The 24,715-nt window shown below is 41.2% G+C and overlaps 1 pseudogene across 1 annotated transcript; it reads right to left on the bottom strand.

Annotated features, from left to right (window-relative positions):
- Positions 1-8,117: 8,117 nt before the first annotated feature.
- On the bottom strand, positions 8,118-24,237 carry LOC114291627 (uncharacterized; annotated as a pseudogene). The gene is made up of 6 exons (XR_014341420.1): positions 21,898-24,237; positions 20,301-20,952; positions 19,145-19,344; positions 18,821-19,085; positions 18,616-18,717; positions 8,118-8,924 (listed from the first exon to the last, which is right to left on the bottom strand). The product of XR_014341420.1 is annotated as an uncharacterized LOC114291627 (transcript).
- Positions 24,238-24,715: the final 478 nt, after the last annotated feature.

Below are 24,715 nucleotides of genomic sequence, written 5' to 3'. Positions count from 1 at the left end.
AGATCAGACTGGTCTGCAGAAGCTAACTGAGCCATCTCGTCCGCCTTAGAGTTTTTCGCCCGAGAGATGTGCTTGATGTTAAAGGTATTGAAGAGGAGAACAAGGGGGAGTGTTATGTCCCTGTAAGCCCGCATTGTGTCCTTCTTGGCATCGAATTCCCTCGTAATTTGTTCGACAATGAGCAGGGAGTCGCTGAACACCCAGATGTGGCTGATACCAATATCCCGGGCTAGGCGAAGACCTGCTATCAATGCCTCATATTCGAGCTCATTATTACTGGCCTTGAACAAGAAACGGAGAGCACATTTGAAATAACCACTCTCAGGGGCGGTGAGGATGAGACCAGCCCCACTGCCTTTCTTGCGGGATGATCCGTCGACGTTGAGAGTCCAAGAGTGAGGGTCTTCTGGGTTGGTAGGAGTTGGTGGGGGTGGAGGGATCGTAGTTGGGGTAGGATTAGTGAATTCTAGAATGAAATCAGCGACAGCTTGCCCTTTAATCGCTGTTTGAGGTCGGTAGGAGATATCAAACTGGTTGAGTTCCACTGACTACTGCATGAGTCTGTCAGAGAGTTCTGGTTGTTGCATTACCTTCTTCAAGGGTTGGTCGGTAAAGATCACTATGGAATGGGCTTGGAAGTAAGGACGGAGTCGTCTGGAGGCGGTGACCAAGGCCAAGGACAATTTTTCTAATAGTGGGTAATTCTGCTCCGCTTCCCTGAGAGCCCGACTGATGTAGTAGACCGGCCGTTGGACAGGGCCATTTTCTCTGATAAAAGCGGCACTGACTGCGATGCTTGACACAGCTAAATAGAGGAAGAGGGGTTCACCCGTGATTGCTTATGAGAGGAGGTGGTTCGCCATGCACTGTTTCAACTGCTGAAAAGCCTCTTCGGATTCGGTTGTCCATTCAGAAGTTTTCCGAAGAACTTTGAAGAAGGGGAGGCACTTATCCGTTACGCAGGAAATGAAGTGGTTGAGGGCGGCCACTCGGCCAGTGAGTCTTTGAACCTCCTTAACCATTCGAGGTGACTGCATTTCAACCAAGGCCTTGATCTTTTCGGGGTTGGCTTCAATACCCCGCTAACTGACCATGAAACACAAAAACTTCCTAGATCCTACGCCGAAGGCGCACTTCTCCGGGTTGAGCTTCATTTGGTACTTTCGCAGGGTGGCGAAGGTCTTTCATAAGTCGGTCAGATGATCAACGGAGAGTTTGCTCTTGACTAGCATGTCGTCGATATATACTTCCATATTCTGACCTATCTGATGATGGAAGACAGCATTAACCCAACGTTGGTAGGTGGCCCCCTAGTATTTTTCAGTCTAAACAACATCACAAGGTAATGGTAGGTACCTCGGTTGGTAATGAAGGAGGTGTGTTCATGATCAAATGGGTGCATCAGAATTTGGTTATACCCAGAGAAGGCATCCATGAAGCTGAGCATTTGATGACCGGCCGTGGCGTCAACCAGCAGATTTATGCGGGGGAGAGGATAACTGTCTTTGGGGCAAGCTCGGTTGAGATCGGAGTAGTCGACACAGAGTCGCCATTTACTATTGTTCTTACGGACCAGGACGACGTTTGACAACCATCTAGGGTAGTCTACGTTGTCGATGAATTGTGCCTCAAGGAGCTTGTCGACCTCTGCAGCGATGAGAGTGTTGCGCTCTGGATGAAAAATGCGCTGCTTCTGGCGGTAAGGCCGGAAATGGGGTTCAATGCTGAGGCGATGAGTTATGAATGGGGGGTCAATACCCGGCATGTCTGAGTGGGTCCAAACGAATACATCGTTGTGCTCGATCAGGAAGACAGTAAGGTCGGCCTTTGCTTGGGTGGATAGTTGGCTGCTGAGTTTGGCAATTTTTGCCGAGTTGGCAGGGTCGATGGGAACCTCAATGAGCTCCTCCACAGGCTCCCCTCTGACCAGCTCGTCCTCATCTCAGACGTCAAGTCCTTCAATGATCATGGTCTCCTTAAGCTTAAGTTCTTTAAGTGAGGCAACATAGCATTCTCTGGCCACAGTCTGTTCTCCCCTGACTGTGCCGACCCCTAGGTCGGTAGGGAACTTGACGGCGAGATGGAAGATGGAGATGATGGCTTAGAAGGCGTTTAGGGCGGTTCGGCCAAGGATAATGTTGTAAGCAAAGGGCCAGTCGACAACAAGGAAGGGAAGCAACTTTGTGGTCTGCCGCGAGTACTCGCTGATCGTGATAGGAAGATCGATGGAGCCGATGGAGGTCACCCGGTCACCAGTGAAACTGACCAAAGGGAGAGGAGACAGACTTTCCTCCCCAATCTTGAGCTGGCCAAAGCAGTTGAGGAAGATGATGTCTGAAGAGCTGCCGTTGTCTATGAGAACCCGTCTGACCTTGTAGTTGGAGAGGAGGGCTGAAATGACAAGGGGGTCGTCGTGGGGGTAACAAATGCCTGTGCAGTTGGCGTCAGTAAATGTGATAGGCTTGGTCCACTGCCTGGGCTGTTTGGAGGGTCTATCCAACGTGGCAATTTCTTTATCTGAGCCTTGCCTTATTTTTCTGAGTTTTACCCGTTGAGCCGAGCGAGATGGTCCGCCGCAAGCAAGTCCGTCGGAAATTGTCACGACCCAAACCCGGCCCTATGGGTTTAGCACCGTAACCGGCCAGTAATCCGAGATTACCGAAGGCCTACAGAACAGTAGTATAGTAAAACAGAGTACAGGGCCTGGCGGAAGCCAAAACAGTAAATAAATAATGTCCATTGAGCTGTGACAGTCTGTATGCCAAAAAGATTTTTCATGCATTTACATATACAAACAGTACAGTCTATACAAAATTCACAGTCACACAGTACAGGGACTAAATCCCTTGATAACAGTACAGTTAGCAGTTGACAGTCTATACAGTAAACCAAACAGTACGGAGACAGACGGGGGAAAAACAAGACACCCCAAAGCCATAGCATGGCAACTCGGAACCTCGCAGTGAGGCACAAAGGCTGGCTTGACAAAACTGGAGTCTAACCCACGCTCCTAGCTCCGTTCTGGTGGCTGAACACCTACATATATATATATAAACAGTGAGCTAAAGCCCAGTGAATAACATAATGCGTAAAGAGGTTAAGAATGAATGTCCTTACAGTATGAAAACAGTTCATTTAAACAGTAGTTCAGTAGTTCAGTCAGTACAGTCGTATGTGGTACACCCATTAGCATAACAGTAGTAAGCAGTAGGTCTTAAAAGACCGAACAGTAGTGATGGCCATTAGTTAGTAAACAGTAGTGGTTCCAACAAGGGAACCGACAGAGAATTCTGTCTCAGTAACAGTAAACAGTATGTGCCAAGGATGCCACAATACAGTTCAGAATATAGGACGTACATTCATTCAGAAAACAGTACAGTTCAGTTGTTCAGAAGATAATCATTTGTGAACATATCTTTACACAATCGTTACTCACAGAGTTCGGGCTACAGTATGCTAGAGCGTGCCTCTCCAGTCGCCAACCCTACACAGTTAACAGATTGAACACACTAAGCTACACAGTTGGGAAAGATAGTAACTTAACCCCTAATGCCTCGGTGTGTTCTACATCTATGCCCTCAATGAGATGCCTTAAACTAGGCCTAAGAATGCCTCGGATGGGATGAGGATGCCAAGATGTACTCAAAAAGCAGTTTCAAAATTTTCAGAAAAACAGAGTCCCGCTCGAGCGCAGGTTTCCCCGCTCGAGCGGTCATGCAACAAAGGTACACGCTCGAGCGTCAACTTTCCCGCTCGAGCGTACTGTAAAAGTACTGGATAGGTGAAATCTCCGCTCGACGCCCGCTCGAGCTTGAGACACAATCCTCCGCTCGAGCGGACTGTAAAACAGTGCAGAGATACTGGATGCTCGGATTCCACGCTCGAGCGGCACTTCCCCCGCTCGAGCGGAAGTGCAGAATCTGGGAATTCCAGATTGCACCTCCAAGCTCGAACTCACATTCAAATGCATCAAAACCCATCCTCTTGGGCCCATTTTCTGGAAAACATTTATAAACACATAGAATATCATAGTTCAAAGCTCAATTTTGAGAAATCAAGGCCCAAGGGTGTTTAATTCAATCTCAATTTCAAACCAATTTCATGAACAATATGAACACGCAAACAAGCATGAATTCAAATCATTTGGAAGTTCCAATTTGATGCTCTAAGGAGCCAATTGATCCAAAAACAAGTTGAAAACATGGACCATTACAAAAATTATGAACATGCATGTTCCATTTCACCATGGATTCAACTCTAAACTCATCAATTCAAACATGCATGCATGAATTATGTTCTAATCCTACATGTATGAACTAAAACATGGCTTAACTCTACAAATGAAGCATGAATCATGCAAGAATCAAGTCTATAGCAACAACAAGAAGATGAATGTCCTACCTTAGTCTTGTGTTCAAGGTTTAGGTGTCCAATTTGACAATTTGCACTTCAATTCCAAGCTATTCAAGCCAATTCACTAGAACAATTCAACTCTCTCTCCCTTCCTCTCTCTCTAAGGCCGGTTGAACAAGGAGAAGGAACTCATGAAATATTTTGATTCAAGCATGCAAGGGGTCTAATGTGTTATATTGAGTGGGCCACTAAGAGTGACAATTTGGTAATAAGTCCAGTTCATGTAATTTAGCACCATTAATCTAATTTAATCATACCTAATTAGTTTTCAGATAAGTATACCATAAAATCACATTAATTATGAGGATTCTAAAACATCAATCAATTCCCGGTTCGGCCGCCGACAAGGCCTCCAATTAGCAGTTTAAACGTAAAACACGAACAGATCAAATAATCAATCAAACAGATAGATGCACAATTAAACAGATAGACTCAGTCAATTAATTCCAGATTCCAGTCAGTCAGTTCAGTACTTTAATCAGTCCAATTATCAGTCATAATCAGTCATAATCAATTCAGTTTAACGGTAATCGATGGTTATCGGTAATCAATCAGTCATTAATCGGTAAACAGTATGAGGGTTGTTACAGAAATAACTCTAATTTCTCCAACAGGTGAGGCAGGGTTACCCTGTGCTCGAGGTTACTATGGGGGCTGATCACGGTCTTGGTTAGGTTGGGTTGGCTGCCGGGGAGGGGTGCGCCGGCGGTTGTTTCTAGGGGGCTCATTCCTCTGCTTCTGCTGAGGGCGGGTGTCCGTGAACCAGCTAAGACGTCCTTGACGTATGAAGGTCTCGACCTGATCTTTGAGGTTGACACACTCATCGGTGTTATGGCCGTGGTCTTGGTGGAAACGGCAATATTTGGACTAGTCTTTCCGACCGGAGGGGGTTCGTAATGGTTGAGGCCATTTGAGGGGGTAATCCCGCTGGATCTGGTTGAGAACTTGCTCCATAGAGGAGTTGAGGGGTGTGTACCGCTCGAACCGACCGGGCGGTCGAGCTGGTGCCAACCGGTCGGCTCGGGGGGGTCGATCTATATAATGCGGTGCTTGGTTATTGTACTGGGTATTTCTAGCTTCTGGGTCTTTTCGCTTTTCTCGAGAGGTCAGGTTTTTTATTGTAGGGTCTTGGCAAGCGGTTAGGGAATCTTCTGCGTTCATGTATTTTTGGCCTTTGGAGAGTAGGGCTGCCATGGAGGTGGGGGGTTTTTAAAGAGGGAGAAGAGAAAATCAGACGACCGTAGTCCAGCCATGAAAGCCGTAAGGATGACCTTATCATCGTTTTTCGCCACCTGCAGGGCTTTAATGTTGAAGTGGGTAACGAAACTGCGTAGGGACTCCCCCTCGGTCTGGAGGATGTTAAGGAGTTGGGTTGTCGGACGGCGTTGGCGCTGGGCTCCAATAAAATGGCTGAGGAAGGAGTCACTGAGATGCTGGAAAGTGGAGACGGAGTCTGTTGGTAACTGGCTAAACCACAGCCGAGCTGACCGCTTCAGTGTCACAGGGAAAGCTCGACACATGATCTCGTCAGGGAATGCATGGAGGATCATGAGGGTTCTATAGGTCTCCAGATGGTCGACTGGGTCCGTCGTACCGTCAAAAGAGTCGATGGTGCGCGTTTTGAACTTGGGGGGTAGAGGTTTGTCCCGGATGGAGGCAACAAATGGTAAGTTTACTGTGGTAGAGGGTTTATGCTGGATGTTCTGCATGACCCCTTAGAGTTGGAGCTTCATGGCTTGGAGTTCTGCATCCCAGAGAGGGATGTTATCGCCACCGGAAGGCAGTGGGGGTTGGACGCTACTGGCTTTCCCCTCAGGAGTTGGTGCTAGGACCGATGGATGCGAGGGTCGGGGAGTGGATTCATTTTAGGAGGAGGAGGGTGCAAGTCTTCCAAGTTGGGTAGATAGGGCTGTGGGATAGTATGGCTCGGGGCTCGTTCTTGGTTGGGAGGAATATCTGGTGGTGGTGGAGGGGGTATAAGAAGGTTTCTTTGGAGTAGAGCATTTATCAGGGCTTGGTTTTGCTCAGCCATGCGGTTGTTGCTGTTAGTAAGCTCGATGAAATACTGTGGTGGGTTATTTTGGATTGGGGGGGTCGGCTTGGTGGTCGGCGGCATTTTGGTGAGAAGCCATAGATCTAGTCGTGACCATACACTGTGATGGGTATCAAGAAAGGGTTATTGGGACAGGGTCTCCGGCGACAATGAACACAACTGGCGCAAGGAGCAAAGCGTTCCCACAGACGGCACCAACTGATGATACAGTTATGATGGTAGGACGGGTTGGACTGATCCACGCTCTTCAAGCCTAATATCCGAATGATTAAACCCACCAGAGAACCTGCACACGAGTTCAACGGGGAACGGGGAGTCCCCCAGCGAACCCTTCGACGAGCAAGTTAGAGAGAGAGAGTGGAGTATGTAGATAGCTTAACCTTCTTCTTATCTTCAACGTTTGCTTATATCCTTTGGTAATCATTTCGTTGTCCCTTCCGACCTGTCACCTTGGCCAAAAGTCTATACTGTAGCTTACCTTGTTCAGGATGAGGGTGTGCTGTCCCGACGGAGAGGTGTTGTCGTAATAAATGCTGTGAGGGGTTGCATTAATGGCGATGTGCAGTGGCAATAACTTTGCAGATCTTTGTCTGCTGATGTACCTTGCCCTTTACCTGCCACGTGTCTGAATATCATTGGTCCTTCATGTCATGTTGACTTCCAGCCGTGTTGGGCTTTATCAGTTGGGTTATGCATTGGGTCCTAAGTGGTAGGCTTGAATTGTTCATAGTGGGTTATGGACTTTATGAGCCTATCCACGTCACGGAATATGCCACTTTTGAATATAGAGATATTCTCAAGTAATGAAAATTTGTCACCACAAGGTCGCCCACATTTATATATATGCCATACAAATATATACATATATATCACTTGAAAAGCTATAAAAAAAAATATATATATATATATATATATATTCAAAACGGAAGCAAAAGATACATGGGTCAATTGGGTGACAATCATAAAGTCTGTAATATGAAAATACACAATTTATCAACATAATTAAATAACATCATACCCACATGGAAATGCCAGCACAGTATCACAGACATACATACTCATAATAATACATTGATATATTATTATAAGCCACAAAAGGTCAATTTCCACACAAAATAAATAAATAAATAATAAAGAAAGAAGAAGAAGAAAAGGAAGAAAGGAAAGGCTTCCAACCCCAATGGTCAGTAGCATTCACAGAGACATAATTCCAACAATGATTCAAAAAAACAATTACTTGGTCAACTAAAATGTTTAACTTCGATCTAGTAAACATTATTCCAACAATGATTCAAATAAGCTGGTCTGTACATGTTACTGATGCATGACTACGATCATTTGACCATTTCTATTTTCCAACAAAAACTTGTATAAATAGAGAACTACAAGAAGAATAAAAACAAAAGAAAAAAGAATGATTGTTCACGAAGCAACCCAGAAGCACAACAACTGCGAAATTACCTAAAGTCCGACACGATTATAAAGTTTATGCCGTTGAACTTTCCCGTAAATGTGCAAGAAGAACAAACCTATAATACATCTACGGTTCCTTCAAATCACAGGTTCATAAATCTGCATCTTTCGGGCCAGCATCGTGCATACCTGTTGGCTGATCAAAGATGTCTCCAATTGCTGACTAGCAAGATCTCCAGCTACAAAATCAGAACCATACGCCTCGTAAAGCATATAACATGAGTTGTGAGATAAAATTGAGCACGCATGGGCTGATCTGTCCAAGAAGCACTCCAATATTTACCAACTCGAATAGTCATCTCAACCTTGACAACCTCTTCCGCTTCCGATTCCTGTTATGCGCAACAGCATTGCTCTTTGCGCTGGATGGCAAGCCAGAGTTGAAGAAGTCTTGCCAATGCCAATAGATGTTCTACCTTTCTTAGCAACCCATTTCAGTGGCAGATTATTCACTACACTTCCAATGTCAATGCACTGTTCAGTTCAACAAGTTTCTGAATTTGGTCGAGCATCTGGTGCGTCCATGCTGTTGACAAATCCAGTCCAACTGAATCATCAATTGGGTTTTTCCACAGATTCATTAAAATTTCCTTAAATGACTGATACGACATGGAAGCTTGATGGCCTTGATGATTTTCGCAGATCATATTAACCTTCATAACATGCTTGCAGAGGTTTCCCTGCATTGACCAAGAACAATCACAAAAAGAAAATTCTGATCCGGGATTCCACACTGGATGTGTCAAGCTGTTGTCATTTTGGCTCACAACCTTGGCAAGTAGATGGTCTTTATCATCCAAGATAACAGCAGAATTGGGAATTTGAAGTGCTTGGTGCCATGAGGTGGAAGCAATATATTCCTCCTTGACATTTTGAAAGGAATCACTTTCATTGGCATAACCGTCGAGCCAATAGCTTGAGTGCAACTCAGCTGTCAGCTTGTGCACTAACCAATTTACTCTCTGAAGTGCACCAAGATGTGAATGTCACGACCCAAACCCGGCCCTATGGGTTTAGCACCGTAACCGGCCAGTAATCCGAGATTACCGAAGGCCTGCTGAACAGTAATACAGTAAAACAGAGTACAGGGCCTGGCGGAAGCCAATACAGTAAATAAATAGTGTCCAATGAGCTGTGACAGTCTGTATGCAAAAAGGCTTTTCATATATTCACACATAAACAGTACAGAACAGTATGTACAATATTCACATCCATTCAAGCTAGGGACTCAACCCCACATAACAGTACAGAAAACATTCCGTCTGTACAACACAGTATACAAAATTTACAGTCACACAGTACAGGGACCTACTCCTTGTATAACAGTACAGTAAACAGTCAGTCTATACAGAACAGTTAGACAGTACAGAAAGGGGGAAATTCTAAAACACCCCTAAGCCTTAACAGTAGGCTCGGAACCTCGCAGTGAGGCACAAAGGCTGGCTTGACAAAACTGGAGTAACCCTGACGCCTCTAGCTGCGGTCTGGTGCCTGTACACCTACATATATATATGAGCAGTGAGCTAAAGCCCAGTGAATAACATAAAGCGTAAAGGGGTTTAGAATGAATGTCCTTACAGTAATGAAAACAGTTCATTTCAATCAGTAATTCAGTTGCTCAGTACAGTAAACAGTCATATGTGGTACATCCATTAGCATAGCAGTAACAGTAGGTCTTAAAAGACCGAACAGTAATGATGGCCATCAGTCAGTAAACAGTAGTGGTTCCACGAGGGAACCGACAGAGAATTCTGTCGCAGTAACAGTAACAGTAAACAGTAAGTACTAAGGATGCCACAGTACAGTTCAGAAATAAAGGACATACATTCATTCAGTTAACAGTAATCAGTTCAGAAAACAGTGCAGTTCAGTTGTTCAGAAAATAATCATTTGTGAACATATCTTTACACAATTGTTACTCACAGAGTTCTGGGCTACAGTATGCTAGAGCGTGTCTCCCTAGTCGCCAACCCTACACAGTTAACAGATTGAACACACACTAAGCTACACAGTTGGGAAATCTCATAACTTAATCCCTAATTTGCCTTGGTGTGTTCTACAATGATATCCTCATCAAGATGCCTTAAACTAGGCCTAAGAATGCCTAGGATGGGATGAGGATGCAAAAATACACTTAGAAAACATTTCGTAAAGTTTGCTGAAAATAGGAGCCTCGCTCGAGCGAGACTTTCTACGCTCGAGCGTAAGTCCAAAATCAAAGGCTTCGCTCGAGCGAGTAATCCTTCGCTCGAGCGGTCTGCAAAACAGTAAAAGTACTGGATGCTGAAATTTTACGCGCGATGGTCGCTCGATGGTCGCTCGAGCGGAGCCCTGGACAAAGGTGCTCGCTCGAGCGGGGAATCCTTCGCTCGAGCGAGGAAGCCAAATCTGGAATTTCCAGATCTGCCTCCCAAGCTCAAACCAAGCATTCTACCACTCCAAACTCGACCTCTTGGGCCCAAATTCTGGAAAACATAACTAAATTCAATGTATAACAAGTTTCAAAGCTCAATTTATGAATTCAAGCCCCAAAGGTGAGTCAATTAAAGCCTCATTCAAACCCATTTTCAAAAATATGAAGAACATGCAAACATGCATGGATTTAAACCAAATCAAAGCTTCAAAGCTTGTTCAAATGAGCTCATTCTTTTCAAAACAAGATGAAAACATGGTCTACTCTTACAACATGGACATGCATGTAACCATTTACCATGAATTCAACTCAAAACTCATTAATTCAACCATGCATGCAAGAAATGAGCTTCAATTCACCATTAATGACCCAAATCATGACTTAGTTCTACAATGAAGCATGAACCATGCAAGAACTAGTTCAATAGCATCAATAAGAAGATAAGATCCTTACCTAGAGCTTGAATTAGAAGACTAGGAGCTCAAATATGCAATCTAAACTTCAATTCCTTCAATTCTCCAAGCAAAACCCAAGGTAGAATTCAATTCCTCTCACTCTCTCTCCTCTCTTCCCTCTTGGTCGGCAATGAGAAGGAAAATGGCTGAGGAAATGTTGTTCTTGGCTCAAGTATGTGTGTGAGATAGTGGCCCACTCAATGGCAAAACGGTAATTAAGTCCAACTCTTCAATTGGCTCATTTTAATCTAATTTAATCATACCTAATCAGTTTTCAGATAAATATACCATAATATCGCATTAATTCTGAGGATCATGGAACATCAATCGGTTTCTAATTCGGCCGCCGATATGGCCTTCAATTTAGCAGTTTAAACATATAAACATGAACAGATAATCAGACAATCAAACAGATAGAATGCAATTAAGTAACATATACTCAGTTAATTCAGATTCCAATTTTAATCAGTCAGTTCAGTACTTTACTTAGTTCAATTATCAGTCAGTTATTAGTTCCGTTTAGCAGTAATCGGTAATTAACGGTAATCAATCGGTCATAAATCAGTAAACAGTACGAGGGTTGTTACAGTCTCCCCTCCTTATAAAGAGTTTAGTCCTCTAAACTCGAGTTACCTTCATTCTGGAAGAAAACAGGATTCAGTGGAAACAGTTCAGGATATCGTTTGGCCATGTCATCTTCCCTTTCCCAAGTGGCATTCACGCCACCGTGGTTTTGCCAGTCAACTTTCACTAACGGGATCTCTTTGTTTCTCAGTTTCTTGATCCGTCTGTTTACAATCTGTATAGGCCGTTCCTCGTATGTGTAGTCATCACTCAACACTACGTGGGTAGGCTCTATTACATGGAAGGGATCCCGAAGGTAGTCTCTTAACATAGAAATGTGGAAAACATTATGCATGTGTTCCATTTCAGGAGGGAGCGCAACTTGATACGCCACCGGATTAATTTTCTCAATAATCTCATACGGTCCGACGTATCTCGGTGCTAACTTGCCTTTGACTCCAAAACGAGTCTGGCCTTTCATTGGTGTCACTTTCACAAAAACGTGATCACCCACTTCATACTCTCTGTCCCGTCTTCTGACATCTGCATAACTTTTCTGTCTGCTCTGTGCAGTTTTCAGTCTTTGCTGTATCAGTTTCACTTTCTCAGTTGTTTCATACACAATCTCGGGCCCAAGCAAAGGCCCATCTCCAACTTCTGCCCAGCAGATTGGAGATCTACATTTTCTGCCATACAATGCCTCGAAAGGCGCCATGCCAATACTCGAATGGTAGCTGTTGTTGTAGGCGAATTCAGCTAAGGGCAAATGACTTTCCCAGTCTCCCTGAAAATCAAGGACACACATTCTCAGTAGATCCTCCAGAGTTTGGATGGTCCTTTCAGATTGGCCATCTGTCTGAGGATGATAGGCACTACTCAGCCTCAATTCAGTACCCAATGCAGTCTGTAGGCTTTGCCAAAACCTCGATGTAAACTTCGAATCCCTGTCAGAAACAATAGACACGGGCACTCCATGCAGTCTAACAATTTCATCAATATAGATAACAGCCAATTTGTCCGCATTATAAATCGTCTTGACAGGTAAGAAGTGAGCAGATTTGGTTATTCTATCAACAATAACCCAAATTGAATCCATACCTTTTCTGGAGCGAGGTAACCCGACGATAAAATCCATCGTGATATGCTCCCATTTCCACTCTGGTATGGGTAAGGGTTGCAATAATCCGGCAGGTCGCTGATGTTCAGCTTTGACCTGTTGGCAATGAAGACATTTGGATACAAAATCAGCAATTTCTTTCTTCATTCCCGGCCACCAGAAATTCTGTTTCAGATCTTGGTACATTTTCGTATTCCCCGGATGGATAGACAATTTCGAATTGTGGCCTTCTCGCAGAACTCTTCTTTTCAGTTCAGTATCATTTGGTACACACAGTCTTTCTTGAAATTTCAGTACATTATTCTCAAATTTGAATCCCGGTCTCGGTTTAGATTCTCTTTCTTCGATGATCTTCTTCAAGAAGTCATCCAGTTGCTGTTTCTCTTTAATCTCTTCAATCAGCGCCGGTTGGGCAGAAATAGCAGCTAAGGTTCCACCTTGTTCTCTCAAAACAATTTCTATTTCAGATTTTTCAAGGTCACAAAGCAACTCTTTCTGTCCTGTAAGCAAACATGCTAAGTTTCCAATCGATTTCCGGCTCAATGCATCGGCAACGGTATTGGCTTTTCCTGGGTGGTACAAGATCTGTAGGTCATAATCCTTTATCAGTTCTAGCCATCTCCGCTGTCTCATATTCAGTTCTTTCTGTGTGAAGAAATACTTCAAACTCTTGTGGTCGGTGTACACTTCACATGTCACCCCATACAGATAGTGACGCCAGATTTTCAGTGCAAATACTACTGCAGCAAGTTCCAGATCATGGGTTGGGTAGTTCTTTTCATGCGGTCTCAGTTGTCGGGAAGCATAAGCAATAACTCTCCCATTCTGCATTAAAACACACCCCAGACCCTTATGAGAAGCATCACTAAATACAGTATAACCATCCGTACCTGAGGGTAAAGTCAAAACTGGTGCAGTCACAAGTCGAGTTTTCAACTCCTGGAAAGCAGATTCTCTTTGGTCGGTCCAGTCAAATGATGTCCCCTTTTGAGTTAACTGAGTCAATGGTAGGGCAATTTTGGAGAAATCTTTGACAAATCTTCTGTAATATCCAGCCAGTCCCAAAAAGCTTCGGACTTCAGTCACATTGGTCGGTCTAGGCCAGTTCACTACAGCTTCAATTTTCTGCGGATCAACAGAAATTCCATTTTTGCTAACAACATGCCCCAAAAACATAACATGGTCAAGCCAAAATTCGCATTTAGACAGTTTAGCATACAGTTTCTGTTCTCTTAAGGTTTGTAGGGCAAGTCTCAGATGATGTTCATGCTGTTCTATACTTTTGGAGTAAATCAATATGTCATCGATAAATACAACAATAAAGTCATCAAGGTATGGTTTAAAAATTCTGTTCATGAGGTCCATAAAAGCAGCAGGGGCATTCGTGACTCCGAAAGGCATAACCAAAAATTCGTAGTGTCCATACCTCGTTCTAAAAGCAGTTTTATCAATGTCATCTGGTTTAACCTTCAGTTGATGATACCCCCGATCTAAGATCAATCTTGGAAAACACTTGTGCCCCCTGTAACTGATCAAATAAATCATCAATACGCGGTAATGGGTATTTGTTCTTTACAGTTACCTTATTCAGTTCACGGTAGTCAATGCACAGTCTCAGTGAGCCATCTTTCTTCTTGACAAACAAAACTGGAGCACCCCATGGCGAAGTGCTAGGTCTGATGAACTTTTTATCTAACAGTTCTTGCAATTGCACTTTCAGTTCCTTCAGTTCAGTTGGAGCCATTCTGTAAGGAGCTTTCGAAACTGGTTGTGTTCCGGGAATCACATCAACGGTAAATTCAATCTCCCTGTCAGTCAAATCTCCTGGAAGATTATCTGGGAAAACATCTGGAAATTCTCTGACTATAGGAATGCAATTCACATCATTTTTAACGCTATCATCAGTAGACACAGTCAGTACAGAACACAGATATCCTTTACACCCCTTTCTAATTAATTTAACAGCTTTCACTGACGAAATCAAATACGGAGGAGGTACTACTCCACTCCCATTAAACACAAATGCAGGCAGACCAGGTGGACGGAAAACAACTTGCTTGGTCACACAGTCAATAGTGGCATGATATTTTTGTAACCAATCCATCCCCAATATTACGTCAAAATGATCAATGTTCAATGGCAGTAAATCAATAAACAGATGCATATCCCCAACAATAATTTCACATGCGGGGTACATATAAGCACATGTCATGGATCCCCCTACGGGTGATGATACGACTAGCAGATAGCTCATGGGTTCTAAGGGTCTATCCAATTTCCGTGAAAAAGCATATGATACATAAGAATGCGTAGACCCCGAATCAATCAGTACATATGCATTTTGAGTACAGATAGAGAGAATACCTGACACAACGGTCTCGGTATTCTGCACATCTCCCGGTACTAGTGCGAACACTCGGCCTTGCCTCATAGGCTCTTTCCCGGTAGCTTTAGGGTTAGGCTTTGGTGGAGCATTTGATACTGCTGCGCTTGGTGCAGCTTTACCACTGGCTTGTGGAGCAGAGGGGCAGTCTTTAACCATGTGGCCCACCTTGCCACACCTGTAACAGGCTCCAGATATTCTGTAGCAAACCCCTTTGTGCTTCTTGCCACATTCAGAACAGGGTGGTATGAAACCACTCCCTTGGCTGGGGCTAGTTGTCAACCCCGTATTCTGTTTCTTGTTGGCTGGGTTGTGCTTGCCTTTCTTAAATTTGAAACTCTGCCTTTTTCCATGCCATTCAGTTGTTGGTGTTTCAGATTGTTTCACTGCTGCAATGTTCGACTCGGCCATCAATGCCCGGTCGAGAACACCCACAAAAGTCGGTAATTTCAAAACATTTATCCGGTCAAGTATTGCCACATTAAGGCCACCTTCAAATTTTCTGGCCTTCTTATATTCAGTATCCACCATGTGCGGTGCATAACGGGCAAGTTCAGTAAATTTGGTTTCATATTCTGCAACGGACATTGTGCCCTGCTTCAGCTGTTCAAATTCAGTCACTTTTCTATCCCTGACACACTGAGGGAAGTACTTTTCAAAGAAGGACTCCTTGAACTGAGCCCAAGTCATAACAGTGTTTGTTTCACGGATTAACATCCACCACCTTCTAGCTTCTTCTTGGAGGGTGAAGGTAGCTAACAATACCTTATTCGCTTCAGAGCACGGGAACACCTCAAATAATTTCTCTGTCTCAAGCACCCACGCTTCAGCTTTTAACGGTTCAAGGCCTCCCTGAAAGGATGGCGGTTTCATTTTGCGGAACTTCTGGGTCAGAGCAATAATATCCCCATCATTCACATTAACATTAGGTTCCGGCTGTACCGGAGGAGGAGGTGGTTGGTTCTGTTGTTCAAGTCTAGCAGTTATCAGTTCTATCATTCTTTCCATTCTTTCCATTCTTGCCTCGGTAGACGAGGATTCAGGTTCATTTGCATTGTCCATTTCACTATAAGCAGTTATAACAGTTTTATACATAAGCAGTCATTTGTTTAACAGTTTAACACATTAGCAGATATTTAGTCATAACATAACCACACACTTATCATGCTCATGAGATGCCCTAATCACTTTTCTAGGACACCCTATAGCTCATTTGGACACGTGTGTGCGGTATAACTCGTGGTAAGTATCGCTCTGATACCACTCTGTCACGACCCAAACCCGGCCCTATGGGTTTAGCACCGTAACCGGCCAGTAATCCGAGATTACCGAAGGCCTGCTGAACAGTAATACAGTAAAACAGAGTACAGGGCCTGGCGGAAGCCAATACAGTAAATAAATAGTGTCCAATGAGCTGTGACAGTCTGTATGCAAAAAGGCTTTTCATATATTCACACATAAACAGTACAGAACAGTATGTACAATATTCACATCCATTCAAGCTAGGGACTCAACCCCACATAACAGTACAGAAAACATTCCGTCTGTACAACACAGTATACAAAATTTACAGTCACACAGTACAGGGACCTACTCCTTGTATAACAGTACAGTAAACAGTCAGTCTATACAGAACAGTTAGACAGTACAGAAAGGGGGAAATTCTAAAACACCCCTAAGCCTTAACAGTAGGCTCGGAACCTCGCAGTGAGGCACAAAGGCTGGCTTGACAAAACTGGAGTAACCCTGACGCCTCTAGCTGCGGTCTGGTGCCTGTACACCTACATATATATATGAGCAGTGAGCTAAAGCCCAGTGAATAACATAAAGCGTAAAGGGGTTTAGAATGAATGTCCTTACAGTAATGAAAACAGTTCATTTCAATCAGTAATTCAGTTGCTCAGTACAGTAAACAGTCATATGTGGTACATCCATTAGCATAGCAGTAACAGTAGGTCTTAAAAGACCGAACAGTAATGATGGCCATCAGTCAGTAAACAGTAGTGGTTCCACGAGGGAACCGACAGAGAATTCTGTCGCAGTAACAGTAACAGTAAACAGTAAGTACTAAGGATGCCACAGTACAGTTCAGAAATAAAGGACATACATTCATTCAGTTAACAGTAATCAGTTCAGAAAACAGTGCAGTTCAGTTGTTCAGAAAATAATCATTTGTGAACATATCTTTACACAATTGTTACTCACAGAGTTCTGGGCTACAGTATGCTAGAGCGTGTCTCCCTAGTCGCCAACCCTACACAGTTAACAGATTGAACACACACTAAGCTACACAGTTGGGAAATCTCATAACTTAATCCCTAATTTGCCTTGGTGTGTTCTACAATGATATCCTCATCAAGATGCCTTAAACTAGGCCTAAGAATGCCTAGGATGGGATGAGGATGCAAAAATACACTTAGAAAACATTTCGTAAAGTTTGCTGAAAATAGGAGCCTCGCTCGAGCGAGACTTTCTACGCTCGAGCGTAAGTCCAAAATCAAAGGCTTCGCTCGAGCGAGTAATCCTTCGCTCGAGCGGTCTGCAAAACAGTAAAAGTACTGGATGCTGAAATTTTACGCGCGATGGTCGCTCGATGGTCGCTCGAGCGGAGCCCTGGACAAAGGTGCTCGCTCGAGCGGGGAATCCTTCGCTCGAGCGAGGAAGCCAAATCTGGAATTTCCAGATCTGCCTCCCAAGCTCAAACCAAGCATTCTACCACTCCAAACTCGACCTCTTGGGCCCAAATTCTGGAAAACATAACTAAATTCAATGTATAACAAGTTTCAAAGCTCAATTTATGAATTCAAGCCCCAAAGGTGAGTCAATTAAAGCCTCATTCAAACCCATTTTCAAAAATATGAAGAACATGCAAACATGCATGGATTTAAACCAAATCAAAGCTTCAAAGCTTGTTCAAATGAGCTCATTCTTTTCAAAACAAGATGAAAACATGGTCTACTCTTACAACATGGACATGCATGTAACCATTTACCATGAATTCAACTCAAAACTCATTAATTCAACCATGCATGCAAGAAATGAGCTTCAATTCACCATTAATGACCCAAATCATGACTTAGTTCTACAATGAAGCATGAACCATGCAAGAACTAGTTCAATAGCATCAATAAGAAGATAAGATCCTTACCTAGAGCTTGAATTAGAAGACTAGGAGCTCAAATATGCAATCTAAACTTCAATTCCTTCAATTCTCCAAGCAAAACCCAAGGTAGAATTCAATTCCTCTCACTCTCTCTCCTCTCTTCCCTCTTGGTCGGCAATGAGAAGGAAAATGGCTGAGGAAATGTTGTTCTTGGCTCAAGTATGTGTGTGAGATAGTGGCCCACTCAATGGCAAAACGGTAATTAAGTCCAACTCTTCAATTGGCTCATTTTAATCTAATTTAATCATACCTAATCAGTTTTCAGATAAATATACCATAATATCGCATTAATTCTGAGGATCATGGAACATCAATCGGTTTCTAATTCGGCCGCCGATATGGCCTTCAATTTAGCAGTTTAAACATATAAACATGAACAGATAATCAGACAATCAAACAGATAGAATGCAATTAAGTAACATATACTCAGTTAATTCAGATTCCAATTTCAATCAGTCAGTTCAGTACTTTACTTAGTTCAATTATCAGTCAGTTATTAGTTCCGTTTAGCAGTAATCGGTAATTAACGGTAATCAATCGGTCATAAATCAGTAAACAGTACGAGGGTTGTTACAGTGAATCATCGTAGAATTTGACTTTCAGCTTCACAGAATATGCTTCTATGGCACCCGATGCCTCCTGGCTTGCCAGAGGAAGGGTTCTCATTGTCGTAAGCCACATTTCTGCATTTAAACAAAAAAAAAAAAAAAATGTATAATAACAATGCCAGATTATTAACTTCTAAAAAAACAAATTAAGGGTAGAGACAGATAGAGATCATCTAACCAAACTTGGGCACCCAAGAGGCCTTGAAATATTGCAAAAGGAAGTTTGATCGACAAAATCTTGGGTTAATTCTTCTAACGCAACCGTGGAATCCACTCTGTCCCAAATGCTATATACTATTTTTCCAAGCCGTCTAAAAATCTCTCGTTGAACTTCAATGTTACTACATCTTTTGACAACATTCCACAGCCATGATCCACCAACACGCCACAGGGAAAATAGGATAGGACAGGCAAATGTATCCCTGGAAGAATAGACGCTATGTAAATGAAGTGCATTGGCATTGTAGATAAATTTAAATAGAAAATATTAAGATCACCGTGCCTTATAGGATCAATCTCTGTTGCTGCATCATCAATTAAAAACCCATTGATCTTCCAACCAGGGTCAACAGCATGAACACGATCGAGTAAAGCTTTCATCCATTTTGACACATCAGGCTTAGCAATGCTGCGAGTAATGATCCACGCAACAGGGAGTGCATGTTGTCTTGAATCAAACACAAGAAGAGTGCACAAAGGGTACTGCCATTCAGAGATCATGACATAAGAATCCTATATGCAAGGTTCTGAAAAGCGGTTGCGGTCGCCGTAACGGTGGCGGTGGAGCGGTTGCGGTTGCAGGGTGTAAAGGCCGTAGTGTAACGGTTGCGGTAACCGGAACCGTGAATTTTTTTATTTTTCGCACAATTTGAAAAAAACTTACCGATACGCATATTTTTTTTCCATGATCATATTTATTGGGTTAAAAATAAATATTGATCAATTTTTATAAATTTTTAAGTATGATCCAATATATTTCATATTTTTAAATCACTAAAACTGAGTTTTTTACATTTTATTTTAATAATTAATAACTTTATATTATACAAAAAATCAATCACTAACTATTATATATATAAGATAAACAATGATAAAAGTAAGAGAATAAATAAAAGCCTAAATATATATATGTATACATATTTTAACCAAGCCAAATAGATAATGATCACACTTGTTATTATTATTATTATTTTCAAATAATATATAAATAGACACACACAAACAAAATGGTTGAGTGATATCAGCTGAATAGAATAGCATAAGCCTTACAGCTTCAACAAATCAATAACATGTTTTTCATCTTCCCTCTTTTCTCTCTCTATCTCTTACTCCTCCATTTTCTCTCTTTATCTTCCCTCTTCTCTCTATCCCTCTTCCCCAATTTTCAGCTTTTTTATGTGTTTTTTCGAAAGAAACAGTTTGGAACCGTTACGTAACGGTGCATAACAAGCCGTTACGACCACTACGGCAGCCGCTACGGTCGACACACCTATGAATCTCAATCACACTGCAAAAGCGGCCGTAACGGGTGGCAGTAACCGCCAAAACCGTTACGTAACGGTGTTACGTAACGGTTGCGGCCGCTTTTTAAAACCTTGCCTATATGGCAATTCTTGTAAAGCTTATATGCATAAGGGTATTATCACTAAATTCATTACCTTAATTCTCTTTATTCCAAAAGTTGAATTGGCTGCCATGAAACTGCGATGACCAAAACGGATCATTTGTTGCAATTGCCATTCAGTTTGAATCCCAAGAACAAAAGGATCTGTTTCTGTAGCGTCCTGATAAAAGAAAATACATTTCTTATTGCGTTTAACCCACATTCGAATGCTAGCTTGGTCATCTAGATCCAATTCATGCGTAGAACGCTTAATAATCATCCCAAGTTTGTGGACATATTGGGAAGCAAGGCTATTTACTTTTGCATTTGAACCACAGTAGCGCTCTATCCCCTCAATGTGCTTCTCCAACACATTTTCCTCAGGAATTCCAAGATAGATCATAGACATAGTTTGCTGTTGAATCTCATTGCATATGTAGGGAATTTTCTTGGCACCAGGGCCAATCGCATCTCTGTCAAGTGGCCCCTGACAGACAAAACCGGACTTGTTTATGTGGCGCCTATCATTATGTATAATTAGCGCAAGTGACGGACGAGCATACAAACGCTTCACTACAAAATGGCATGTACATCCTTTCATGGATTGAGGTCTAGCAGCACGGTTTCGGGTGTTGAGTCGATATCTTCGGCTTGGTAATGTGCCTCCACCTTCCCCATAATTTTCAGGACCAAAAGAACACCAATACCTTCACAAAGAAGAAATGGAAAGAAAATGAATGACGTAAAAATGATTGAAACAGAACTTGCATACATTAAAAGAAATATTTTGTATTCGTTACCTACGGATAAAGACCTCAGTGTCCACCAGGATCTATTTGTCAACTGAACCAGACATTTGCACGGGTAGACCACCTCCAATTGTTTGGTATTAAGTTCTATAATTTGGTTTAGCCACTAATCCCAAATTCGGTAGTATCTTCAGTGAAACCCAGTCTAAAAGTTTTCTGAATTCACGTCATATTACATATGTAAGTGATGTCAAGTTGATATTGGTCACAGGTTTGAAACATTTAAGAATATAATTGAAATGGAAAACATTAATGCTGTGTTTGGTTGGGGTTTTTGGGGTGGGATTTGGAAAATGAATGAGAAATGTAATCCTATTTATGTTTGGTTATAATAAAAAATATATGAGAAAAGAAAGGGAGTGAGAAATAAATAAAGAAATAGGAGACCTTTTAGGACATCAATTCTATTTTATAACCAACACAACCAAACATAGTTGGGATTTGGAATTCTATTAATTCTTTCTCCTTTTCCTTTCATTTCCATTTCCCTTCCCAAATCCCCCAACCAAACACAGCGTAAGACAACATCAAGTTTTTCCCTATAAATGTCATCACAGTTTCCAACCAAAGATAGAAGGTATCCTTGCCTTGTGATATCAATATTAGTTTTATTATTATTATTTTTTTAAATGGCAAGGCAACAACAGGACTTGAGCTCATAGTTTCAAGGTTGAGAGACAAAATGGCTACCAATACCACCTTCCTACAAGCCCAGTGGTATCTACCTTGGTGCCTGTCATAAATATATTGTCAATTGTTAATGGCATGGGAATATAACCTTGTCACATTTTAAAAAGGAGCAATATGGATACAAGTTATATGCAAACAAACTGGAGAACTTACATCCTATACTCCAAATATTCATCACTCTTGTACTCATTTAAGCTGCCTCTGGATCGTTTTCTTCCCCTCTCAATATGGAACCGTGTTGGGCATTCTACATTAGAGCACTCTCCAATTATGAATGCATCAACTCTAGCATAAGGAATAAGGGCTACATCATCATGACGCTCAGGAGTTCCAATGTTGGACCAATTCAAGGCAGCAGAAGAGAACTCCTCCCCTGGTGGATCTTGCACAGGAATATTGAGGATGGATTCAATTATATCCATATGCTACAATATCACTACCTGTTAACTGGTATAATTGTTAAGCCAGTTTGACATTCATCGCCAGTAACTGCTAAAAATAAGTCACACAACAATTAATGAACAAGAAGCATCCAGAGGGGGCAAAATAATAACATAATAATCATTATCGTGAACTACTAGCTACATAGACAAAGGAGGACACATGACAAAGATAAATACGACACAAAATGCTGACAAGACAACTTTGAAGAAATTAGGACATGGACATGGCAATGTAACCGCAAATATTTTTATATGTAAAAGATATATTATCCTCCTTGGCAAGTATATAATATCATTAGATAATTTTGATAAATTCTTGCATGTCTGAATTAAGAATTGCATCATGTGAAAGATGTAACTAGACAAAATCATATACATAACTACATTTTTTTTTGCATTTCTCTTTCCTTTAGCCTCACATTCTTTACAACAGTAAAAAGGTTCTGTTCAATGCTAGATCAATCACAGCACATATATATATATACCACATTGCATTTCTTTCTTCTTCATCTCTCTTAATTTCTAAAAACTAAGGAGTAAAGGTTGGATGCTACAGATGGTCATCTGATTTCTAAGAGTGCCAGACACTGCTACTTCTATGGTCCTTAAAATATATTTCCAAACTATGCACACACCTAGGAAGTTTTGATGTGTCTGTGATTGTCCAAGAAGTGTCAGTTTCCCACATGTGTTTGACATGGACAACGCTCATCCATTTTAAGTGTTTGTCCTACCTAGGTCACAATACTTAGATACATATCACAATCATCAAAGCAAAAAACCATTTATGGAGTGAGGAGCAGAGCATACACCAGTTAAGCAAAGAAGTACAATAATGGGGGGAAAAAGAGCACTGATCAACCTTACTTTTAAGTACATCAAGTACTATAAGATCAATAATTATCTGAATAATACCACCATAGTTTAATCAATCCTTTTTATAAGTCTCTATATATCTTTGGCTATTGATACATAGACATCAGCAGCATGCTTAAAATACCTAAAGGCCTAATCAAGCATGTCCTCACACAAGCTTGAATTATTGAGCAATCAAGTTCAAAAGATGGGATGCTTATCTAGGGAAATGAGCTCACACATAACTAGTTCTATTTGGTATCATTTTCAATTATCGATGTTTTCAGATCAGTTTTTTTTATAAAATTTTTGAAACTAATTTTCATGTCTATTTTTTAGAAGAGAATGCAGTTTTCAGAAAATACACCAAACACACCACCAGTTTCCATTTGGCTTTGCTACCAAGGTTCCTAAATTGTTCATAAATTTTGTGGTTTGTACCAAAGACAAAAAGTTTTCATAAAACTAACTGCTAGGTGCATGAGAGAAAAAAAAAATATATATATATATACATCAAGACAAAAGAACTCAACACTTCACAGTGAGTAAATTAAAGCTACAATTTCTGTCTTCTCCATTGTTCCCAAAGCTTTAGATAGCAAGACTGTTATATATTATAAATTATCTTCACGGCTAATTTATATTCAATCGAATACTTTTCTCAAAACCCTAAAGTAATAATCTCTCAAATTGAATAGAGAGAAATGCAAGGTGGTTGTATGATGGATTGGAGAAAGAAGAAGAAAGAAGGTTAATTTTGTCTTTTGATATTTATGTTAAATTTGATAAATAAAATACAAAATATTTAAGATTAAAAAAGAGATTTCATTATCTGCCTATAACACCATTTATATTACCATTAATGGAGAGGAGATTGGTATAATTATTTCAAACTTCTTGTGAATATATGGATAAGTGGATGACCACCATGATCACCATTTTCTCTACCACCACTATGACCACTTGCTGTTCTCTAAAGAATAATGTTTGGGACCACCAAAGTAATAGCTTTAAAGTTGTACTAATGAGGTAGGATTGTGGGTCCTATTTTGATGTAATAGTTTAACTTTTTTTTTTTTTTTCTTTTCCGGGTGCTATAATAGCCTAGCTCTATGGGGTGTTTGGGAACTTAATTTTTGGGCTTTTTTGTTTTTTATTTTTTTTCACTACAAGATAAATGTTTTACCAAATAAAAAAAAAAAAAATTCAAACAAAATATCACATCAAATTTCATAATTATTTTATTTTTCCCCCATAAATATCACATCTAACAACAAAAAAACTCAACTATCTTTCTAAACACAAAAAAAATTTTCTCCAATAATATTTTATAATTAAAAAAACTTACAAAAAAATTTACTTTCCAAACACTCACATAGTGCACTTAATAGGAAAATGTTTGGTAGCTCAAAATTTTGTGGCTCAAATGGCTCAAATCTGTCAAAACGATGTCGTTTTACACTCATTTATACTCAAAACGACGTCGTTTTGAATGATTTGAGCAATTTGAGCCACAAAATTTTGAGCTACCTAGCATTATTGCACTTAATATATCCTATGTACATATATATACCTATTTATCTATCCAAAACAAATCTCTTCAAAAATTGGCAGCGGGCCTGTCTTTCTTGGCCTATGAAGAACATTCTATATGTGTTCTAGGCCTGCGTAAA

Source organism: Camellia sinensis, chromosome 1, assembly GCF_055761805.1.
Source record: "Camellia sinensis isolate YWXY chromosome 1, ASM5576180v1, whole genome shotgun sequence".
Lineage (NCBI taxonomy): Eukaryota > Viridiplantae > Streptophyta > Magnoliopsida > Ericales > Theaceae > Camellia > Camellia sinensis.
Note: the sequence above shows the minus strand (reverse complement) of the source record. Positions and strands in the feature narration are given on the sequence as shown.